Source organism: Cebus imitator, unplaced genomic scaffold (genome assembly GCF_001604975.1).
Source record: "Cebus imitator isolate Cc_AM_T3 unplaced genomic scaffold, Cebus_imitator-1.0 Scaffold48, whole genome shotgun sequence".
Lineage (NCBI taxonomy): Eukaryota > Metazoa > Chordata > Mammalia > Primates > Cebidae > Cebus > Cebus imitator.
This window is the reverse complement of record NW_016107363.1, coordinates 1,857,303-1,866,195: the sequence shown is the minus strand read 5'-3', so window position 1 is coordinate 1,866,195 and position 8,893 is coordinate 1,857,303. Positions and strand designations below refer to the sequence as shown.

Here is an 8,893-nt window from a genome sequence, read left to right as displayed (position 1 = left end):
ATCAGGCAAGCATGACAACACCGAAGGTAACTAATAATGCTTCAGTAACTGACACCAAAAAAATGGAGATCTACAAACTGACTGAAAATAATTCAAAATAATTGCTTTAAAGACGTTCAGCTAGCTACAAGAGAGCACAGATAAGACTCCATCGAAAACCTGTTATAACTAATAAGTAAATTCAGTGAAGTTGCAGGATATAAAATCAATATTCAAAAATCAGCTGTTTGTTTATACTAACAAATCACTATTCAAAAAACAAATTTAAAAACAATTTCACTTACAATACTATCAAAAACAAAATACTTGGGATTAAATTTAAGGAGATAAAAGATTTATATACTGAATACTATAAAATATTGATGAAAGAAATTGAAGAAGACAAAAATAAATGGAGATATAACCCATATTCATGGTTTAGAATGCTTAACATAATCAAAAGGTCCACACTACACAAAGCAATCTACAGGTTTAATGCAATCTCTATCAGAATTTAAATGGCATTTTTTCACATAAATAGATAAAATAATTCAGATGCAGAAAGAAAAACACTGCAAAATCTCACTTATATATGGAATTGTGAAAAGCTAATGTCATAGGAACAGAGCAGAAGAGTAGTTACAAGGGTCTGGGGGAAACGGGACCTAGGGAGATGTTGGCCAAAGGGTATAAACAAGCAGTTATAAGATGAATAAATTCTGGAAACCTAATGCTTAGCATGGGGACTATCATTAATAATAATACATTGTATATTTGAAATTTACTAAGGGAGTAGATCTTAAATGTTATCACACACACACAAAAGGTAACTGTGAGGTGATGAATATGTTAATTATTTAAGGGCTTCATTATGGTAATTTCATCACAATGTATAGGTATAACAAAAAATCATGTCATATACCTGTAGTATATACAAGTTTTATTTGTCAGTCATACCCCAGTAAAGCTAAGAGAAAAAACATGTTGAACTGGTTGCAGTACTTTTCAGAGCCTTAAATATGCTGGCGGACTCAATGAGTCTCCAAGAAGGGGACACTTATTTAGTGATTGCCAAATGTATCTGATATGGGATGCTTTCTCTACTGGCCATGTCTTTGGGAAATTCTGCCCTTCTCTGTCTGCTAACTTGTCTGTTCTCTCTGATGAAGCAGAGCTCTTATATTGTGCTTATGTGTTGCCTGTCTGATCATCTTTTAACAGGCCATGAAGTTTTTTCCCTTTCCCCAGAAGCTCTTTATGTTTGTTGACTCTAAGAGGGGTAGAAGGAAGTGTGAATTGCTTTTTATAGAGAACTGAGTCACTGATAGTTTGTACTTAACATATGAGGCAGTGGTTGTCTCTTTCCTTAGGAGACATAGAGCTTAGGTCAGAAAAAGAAGATCAATGATGCTCTCCCTCTTGCAAACCACAGAAGAAAGAATGGAAAACATGAGTTTGTAAAGGTTGTGAATGTAAATGATGATATGGGAATATTTAACCCTTAAGTAAAATTGTGGGCAGGTATGATTTTTAAAAATCCATTCTCAGTTAACTTCAGATGACACTTGCCAAACATTTCTTATACCCAGTATTATGCTAAAGATAATGTGGAAACTAATGAGTGTTTTTGTTCCCTGCCCTCAAAGACCTTATGATTATAAGGGTACATGCAAAGAGTAATGAGGGGAATATAATTATTTAAATCTTCCTATTTTTAGATTAGATATATTTATAATAAATGTAAAAATTAAGAATTACCTGCTTGGAAATTGATTGCCTTTGCCACTTAAAATCCATTTTCTGAACTTCTAGCCTTAAGATAATTATGTAAAATCAACCTCCTCCTTTGAAAGTCACTCCCAGAACATCATGGAATACAGCAATACAAATTCCATCTTGTATCAAATCATCTTCCATTAAATTAAATATATACCTCCCAAAGTATAACGTATGAAGACAGAAGGCAGATGTAGGGATGGCAGATGACTAAGCAGAGTACAGTCATCATTTACTCAGGTGTCAGATTGCCCTGAAGAGCCTCATAAATGCTTAGGAATTGAAGGAAACTGTTTTTGATTTTTTTTTTTTTTTCAGATGGTGGTAGTCAAGTGGTGGCTAAAAATAGGGTGATATTTTAAATGTCAGTGGGGGGAGCAATTGTGCCTGCAGTTCTCTAGATTCCTGCTTCCATGACCCCTCACAAGTTGGAAAGAATGGCCCCTGATAGAATTAAACCATAGAAGCTTTAGACTTGGAATTCCAATCACAAAGGAGGGTAGAGGGAAGGCGTAAATGGAAAATAGAGAGCTAAGTGAAAGCCTGCCTTTTACAATAAGCTTCATAGGCCCATCCCTCTGTTTAATTCAAAGCTATTACAAATGGGTTTGTACCCTTAGCCCCACACAAAAGACGAGGATTTCTTATCTGGAGAAACTGAATGACCCCCTAGAAAGATGTGCTTGGGGGAATACCAAATAAAATATTCAGCAGGCCATGAAATCTAACATTAGCCCACCAGATGATAAACCTCAACCATGCACACAACATTTTCCTTAACTTCTTTTAGCACCTAACTAAAAAAAAAGAAAAAGAAAGTCAAGGATCACCAAATGTTCAAGGGAAGCATCAATTTATGAAAGAAAGTTAAACTAACAAATATTAGAATAAACAAAGACAATGCAAAGAAAGAAGACTTAAAAGAAACTTTTTAAAAAATCTTCAAGTAGATAAGACAGTGTATCTGTGAAACAAGAAAAAAATACCCATAAAAATTTTCTCAGAATTAAATACTATGATGGTTTAAAAAATAGTTAAAGTGTTAGAATATATAGAAAGGAAATCTCTCCCTCCAAAAACAATAACAATCACAACAAAAAAATAAAAGGTGGACATCTGGGGGTAAGCGATAAGAAAATTAGAATCCCTATTCAGTAGCCCCATTTGTTGATTAATTAAAATTCTAGAGGAAGGGAATTGAGGATATAGCAGAAAGACACTTGGTTTGGTTTCCATTGGAAGCTGACTCTTAATTATGGATTTGAGTTCAAGTCATTTTGGAGAAATAATCCCAGGAACAATAGTAGGATTGTAGGGCGGTGAAACAAGAAGGAAAGAAAGCTAATAAAGCCAATTAGGAAGGAAAGAAAGCTATCAAGTCAATGATTTTGATAGGCTACTGGAGTTCAATCCAGTTAGGAGAGTTTGGAATACGCATGAGAGTTATCAAAACAAAAGATGAGGCAGCTGTGGCATTAATCCACCACTTCTCTTATGCCACTGTTTGAGGGAAGCTCCCAGGGATATTTGGCTCATTCTTAGGCAGGCTGAATATGGTCCCCATGGCCAGTAAAGAGGAAAATCTCTTGTGCATGCAGTTACAGAAGTTCAAAGTCAGCAAATAGGTAAGTTTCTTAGGTCCTCTGTAGCAAATTACCACAAACTGGGTGACTTAAAACAACTGAAATTTATCTTCTTACAGTTCAGAAGGCCAGCCTGAAATCAGTATATCAGCATCGTTGGTTCCATCTAAAAGCTTGGAGGGAGCAATCATTCCATGTCTCTGTCCTTGCTCCTAGTGATTTTTGGCACTCTTAGGCATTCCTTGGCTTTATGGACACATACTTTTATTTCTGCCCCTGTGTGTCTCTGTATCTCTGTGTGTCTCTGTATCTCTATGTGCCCTTTCCTTTTCTTATAAGGAAACCAGTCTTCGGATTTTGGAGCCATCCTAATCCAGTATGATCTCATCTTGATCCTTCACTAACTGCATCTGCAAAGACTCTGTTTCCAAATAAGGTCACCTTCTCAGGTTTCAGGTGAACATGAATTTTGAGGGATACTATTTAACTATAGTAGCCTTTTGCATGGAGATGATAATGGTTAGGTGATATACACAGGGAAATACTACAAATTTATCAAAGAATAATATAAGAAAATTTTTAAGGTCTTGTGAAAACATGATTTAAAGAACTCACTAAGTACACATCACAATAAAGGTAAAGTTGTCAGAATCCAAATGGACTCACTAATGTTAAGAAAACTCTAACACATAGAGCTAGGGAAGGCTACAAAGAGAGAGTTCCCAAACTTATTTGCCTGACAACAAAAACTATCATGAAAGGCTGCAAAAAGCACAACTTTGCACAAAGGTCATTGCAAACTTACATAAAAATACTTTGCAAAGACATCTACTCAGCAACCACCTGTTCAACTTGGGACTGGCATCACCATTTTTATTGATTTTTGTAGCCAAGAATAATTGTTTCAGAACAATTATGTAGTCCTCCTAGTTTTTTCCTTTAAAAAATTTTGTTTTCCTTTGCTTCTCTAAATAAACACATATAATTTTCTATGGCATGTGTATTTCCATTGCAATATTCTAATCCTAAATATACATGTATAACAAATAGGGATTATAATTATATATTTAATATATATAATACATATATAACAAATACATATAAATAACACAGAGGCTCTCTAAATATATATATATTTATACTTAATTATGATAGAATTAAATTTTTGCAATTTTTTACTATTAAATGCAAATACATATATATACATATATACACATACACACACACATATATATATACAATTTTTTAGAGAGTCTCTGTTTATTTAGGTTGTCACTATCATAACATTTCAGGAGACCAGAGAGAAAAAGAAGAAAATGCAGTTCTACAGAGTGAATGCAGGGACATTTCTCACACACACACACACACACACACACACACACACACACATATTTGTTTATCTGTTTATTTGGGAATCAGAATGACGTAGGATTCCCAATAACAACATTGAAAACTGAGACAATGAACCAATAGCTTCAAAATTCTGGGAGAAAATTATTTTCAACTTAGAATTTTATGCCTTCCAAACTATCAATCAAGCATGAGGATAAGAAAAAAAATACTTTTTTAGACTTTCATATTTCAAAATAATTGCCTCTGATGAAGCCTTTGTTCAAGTAAAAAGTGAGAATGGACTAAACCAGAGGAAGAAAATCCAGAAAAGAAGACATCCAATGCAGATTATGGGAATTTCCAAAATGGTGACTGAGAGAAAACCTGGGGTTCAAGTCATGTTACCAAGATGGTGTTTCAGATTGGAGCAGAATAGTAAACTTAAAAAGAAATGCCTTCAAGGAAAGACTGAAACCAAGACACTACAAGTTTGGCATTCGAAAAGTTGAATTGAAAAGTATTTTGAAGAGTTGTTAGAAGGTGTGGAAAGAGTTCATTGATGTATATAAAACTGAACAATAAATATTGAAGAATCAGTTTTAACTCCAGGTGAAATAAAAGTGGTATAAGAAATTAAATGTAATGATGGTATACCACTTGGCTGAGCGTTGAGAAATATTTGCAGAGTCAAAATAATAAAAAGACTGATGTACAGCTAATCAAAAATTGTGATAGAATATGACTGAAATGGTAAAGAAAAGGAGAATGGAATGTAATAGAACTAAAATCTTCATCTTCCTAAAAAGAAGTTGGTAGACGATGTCTGAATTTGAGGATTCAAGAAAAAGTAGTGTCAGAATGTTTTTTAAAGAAATATAGGGTAATGACCAGAAGAAATAGCTAAAGGGTTTTAAGTCACTGCCCCTAGGAGATTAAGAAATCATAAGTAAATGTGTCTTGGAATTGTTGAGTATGTCTTGGTAATTTGGGGTTTCCGGTTCTGTTCTTTGAGCCCCAGGTTTCTGGAGCCCTTCTTCTAATTCTGTGAGCTGCCTCAGTTTCTTCCCTGACAATTCCCAAAATGATCTTTTTGTTTTGTTTTGTTTTTTGTTTTTTAAGCAACAAGGTTCAGCTTTTATTTTCACAGGTTGTTACCTGCAAAGAGGGTACAAAATCTATTTTATCCTAACAAATTTAGGTTAGAATTTAATTTGCTCTTACAAGTCTTTAGGGAAATATTTTTTGGGGGTCAAATGTGTACCTGTACATAGTATATTTATGAATGGTGTTCTTAATTTTTAATTCAGTTCCTTTATAAGTTATTTTATAATTGGTTACTCTTTTCAACCAGTTGCTTGTCCTTATATATGCAATTTGTCTTTTAAATATATATATATATATATATATTTTTTTAATTGCACTTTAGGTTCTGGGGTACATGTGCAGAACATGCAGGATTGTTGCATAGGTATATACATGGCAATGTGGTTTGCTGCTGCCATCCCCCTGTCACCTATATCTGGCATTTCTCCCCATGTTATCCCTCCCCAACTACCCTACCCCACGTTGTCCCTCCCCCATGCTGTCCCTCCCCCAGACCCCCTCAACAGACCCCAGTGTATTCTTTTTCACTTAACCGACTTTTAATTAAAATTTCATTACAATGTAGAGTCCAAGCTATTGCAATGACAGATATGGATTCCATAAATGTATCTATTCTGACAATTCCCTTTAAAACGTTAGTCCTGATCCATGCCTAATGTACAGTGTGTCCTATATACTGTGTAGACCAAGATCTTTATTATGGCATGAAGTTAGCCATATTTGGGCACCCGCCCCAGCTTACCTCCCATCGTTCCTAATCTCATGTCACACTCCAGTCACAGTGAGCCTCTTTTGGTTCCCTGACTCCGCTCTCATTCCTGCTCTTATCCCCATTATATCCCCCCCGACCCTCACCACCACCATGCTTTTTATAACTGCTGTGTTTTTTACATAGGAATAATTCTTACTTATTTTTCTAGACTTAGCTGAATTGTCCCCTCCCTCTGCCTTCTCAGATTTAGTAAATTGGCCTTAGTAATTCTCAACCGTGTGGCTCAGTGTTAGCACTTAAAACATTGCATTGTAATTTTGCAATTCTACTTTTGTATTTTCCTTTAGACAAAAGCAAATTCTTAAAGACTAGAACTGTGAAATAATCATCTTTGTACCCCCAGCACTTGTAGTTGTTGCTCAATAAATGTATATTAAACTGAACAACTTAACTTTTGTATACACAGCAAAGATGAATGGGATTATGCTGGTATTTCAGTTATCCACTGCTGCAGAAAAACCACCCCTGAATGCAGTAACTTAAAACAGTGTGATGGTTAATTTTAGGTGTCAACTTGACTGGATTCAGGGATATCCAGATAGCTAATAAAGCATTATTTCTGGGTATGTCTGTGAGGTATCTCCGGAAGAGATTTCTATCAGTGGACTGAATAAGAAAGACCTGCCCTCAGTGTGGCCGGGCAACATCTAATCAGCTGAAAGCTTGGAGTAAATGAAAAGGCAGGGGAAAGGTGAATTTGCTTTTTCTCCTGGAGCTGGACACCCTGTTTTTCCTGCCTGTGGTTATCAGAATTCTGCGTTCTGTGGCATTTCAACTGGAAAACTTGCACTAGTAGCCTCATAGTTTCTCAAGGCTTTGGCCTTAAAACTGAGAGGTACGACATTCTCTTCCCAAGTTCTGAAGACTTCAAATGGACTGAGACACACTACCAGTATCCATGGTTCTCCAGCTTGCAGATGGCCTATTATGGGACTTCTCAGTCTTCATAATTATGTAAACCTATTTCCCTAATCTTCTCTCATCTATCTACCTCTATGTATCTCCTGTTGGTTCTGTCTCTCCAGATAACATCAACTAATACAAACAGTAAACACTCATTTTCTTATGATTCTGAAATTTGGGCATGGCACGTGGGTACAGCTTGTCACTGCTTTATGTGGTGTTGTCTGGGGCCACACGTGGCCTCATTGAGGTGAGAATTCAGTGAGAACTGGAACATCTGAAATAGTTTCACACATGTGTCTGGCACATCAGCTGGGATAGCAGGAATGGCACAGGCTGGCTGGCCCTACCTCCCTGTCTACAAGGATCCATGCGGTGCCCCATCAGTTAGTTATATTGCCTGAGTTCCTTTACACGGGATCCCAAGAGAACAACAACAAAAATCTGCTAAGATTCTTAAGACCTTATTTCAGAATGTATAGTGTCATTTCTGTTACACTCTGTTGATCCAATCAACTCACAAGGCCAGCCCAGATTCAAGGGAGAGAGAATAGTTTTCACCTCCTGGTGGGAGGAGTGACATGTGCCTTCAAGGATGGCAGCTGTTGTGTTCATCCCGACAAACAATCTGCTTTTGATAATTCCATTGTGTAGCTAAAACAGATAATTTCATTCTTAAATTTTTGAACTAAAATTTTTTTTTGTGGGTGACATTATTAGATTACCATTATATAAACCAAACAGTGTGATTGGGGAGGAGGCACCTTGTTTGTAGAAATTATTATTTTATTTTTATTTCAAAGATAAAAATCAATCAATCAATAAATCATGATATTTTACTAGTGATGCTCAGCCATGAATGGCTATGTCTGCATTTTAGACATGTCCATTACACTAATTAAAATCTATATGGGCTGGGCATGGTGGCTTATACCTGTAATCCCAGCACTCCAAGAGGCCAAGGTAGGTGGATCTTCTGAGGTCAGGAGTTTGAGAGCAGCCTGGCCAGCATGGTCTCTACTAAAAATACAAAAATTAGCTGAGTGTGTTGACAAGTGCCTGTAATCACAGCTACTCAGGAGGCTGAGGCCGGAGAATTGCTTGAACCTGGGAGGCAGAGGTGGCAGTGGGCCGAGATGGCACCACTGCAATCCAACCTGGGCAACAAGAGTGAAACTTCATCTCAAAAACAATAAAATAAAATAAAATCTAGTATGGACACAGCTTTTTAATTACTTTCTATCATTGCTGCAGTCAATGAAGCCAGCTTTATTATCTACTATAACACCTCACTTGTAATAGATCTTTATAAAACCTGAAAAGAGGCCAGGCGCGGTGGCTCAAGCCTGTAATCCCAGCACTTTGGGAGGCCGAGGCGGGTGGATCACGAGGTCAAGAGATCGAGACCATCCTGGTCAACATGGTGAAACCCCGTCTCTACTAA

At 36.4% G+C, this 8,893-nt stretch overlaps 1 long non-coding RNA gene across 1 annotated transcript in view; it reads left to right on the top strand.

Moving 5' to 3' along the window:
- The first annotated feature begins 3,306 nt into the window (after positions 1 to 3,306).
- Positions 3,307 to 8,893, top strand: part of LOC119471059 — a 47,261-nt gene continuing 41,674 nt past the window's right edge. Inside the window, exon 1 of the long non-coding RNA XR_005200049.1 lies at positions 3,307 to 3,380. This is a non-coding gene — a long non-coding RNA (uncharacterized LOC119471059). The remainder of the gene's footprint in view (positions 3,381 to 8,893) is intronic.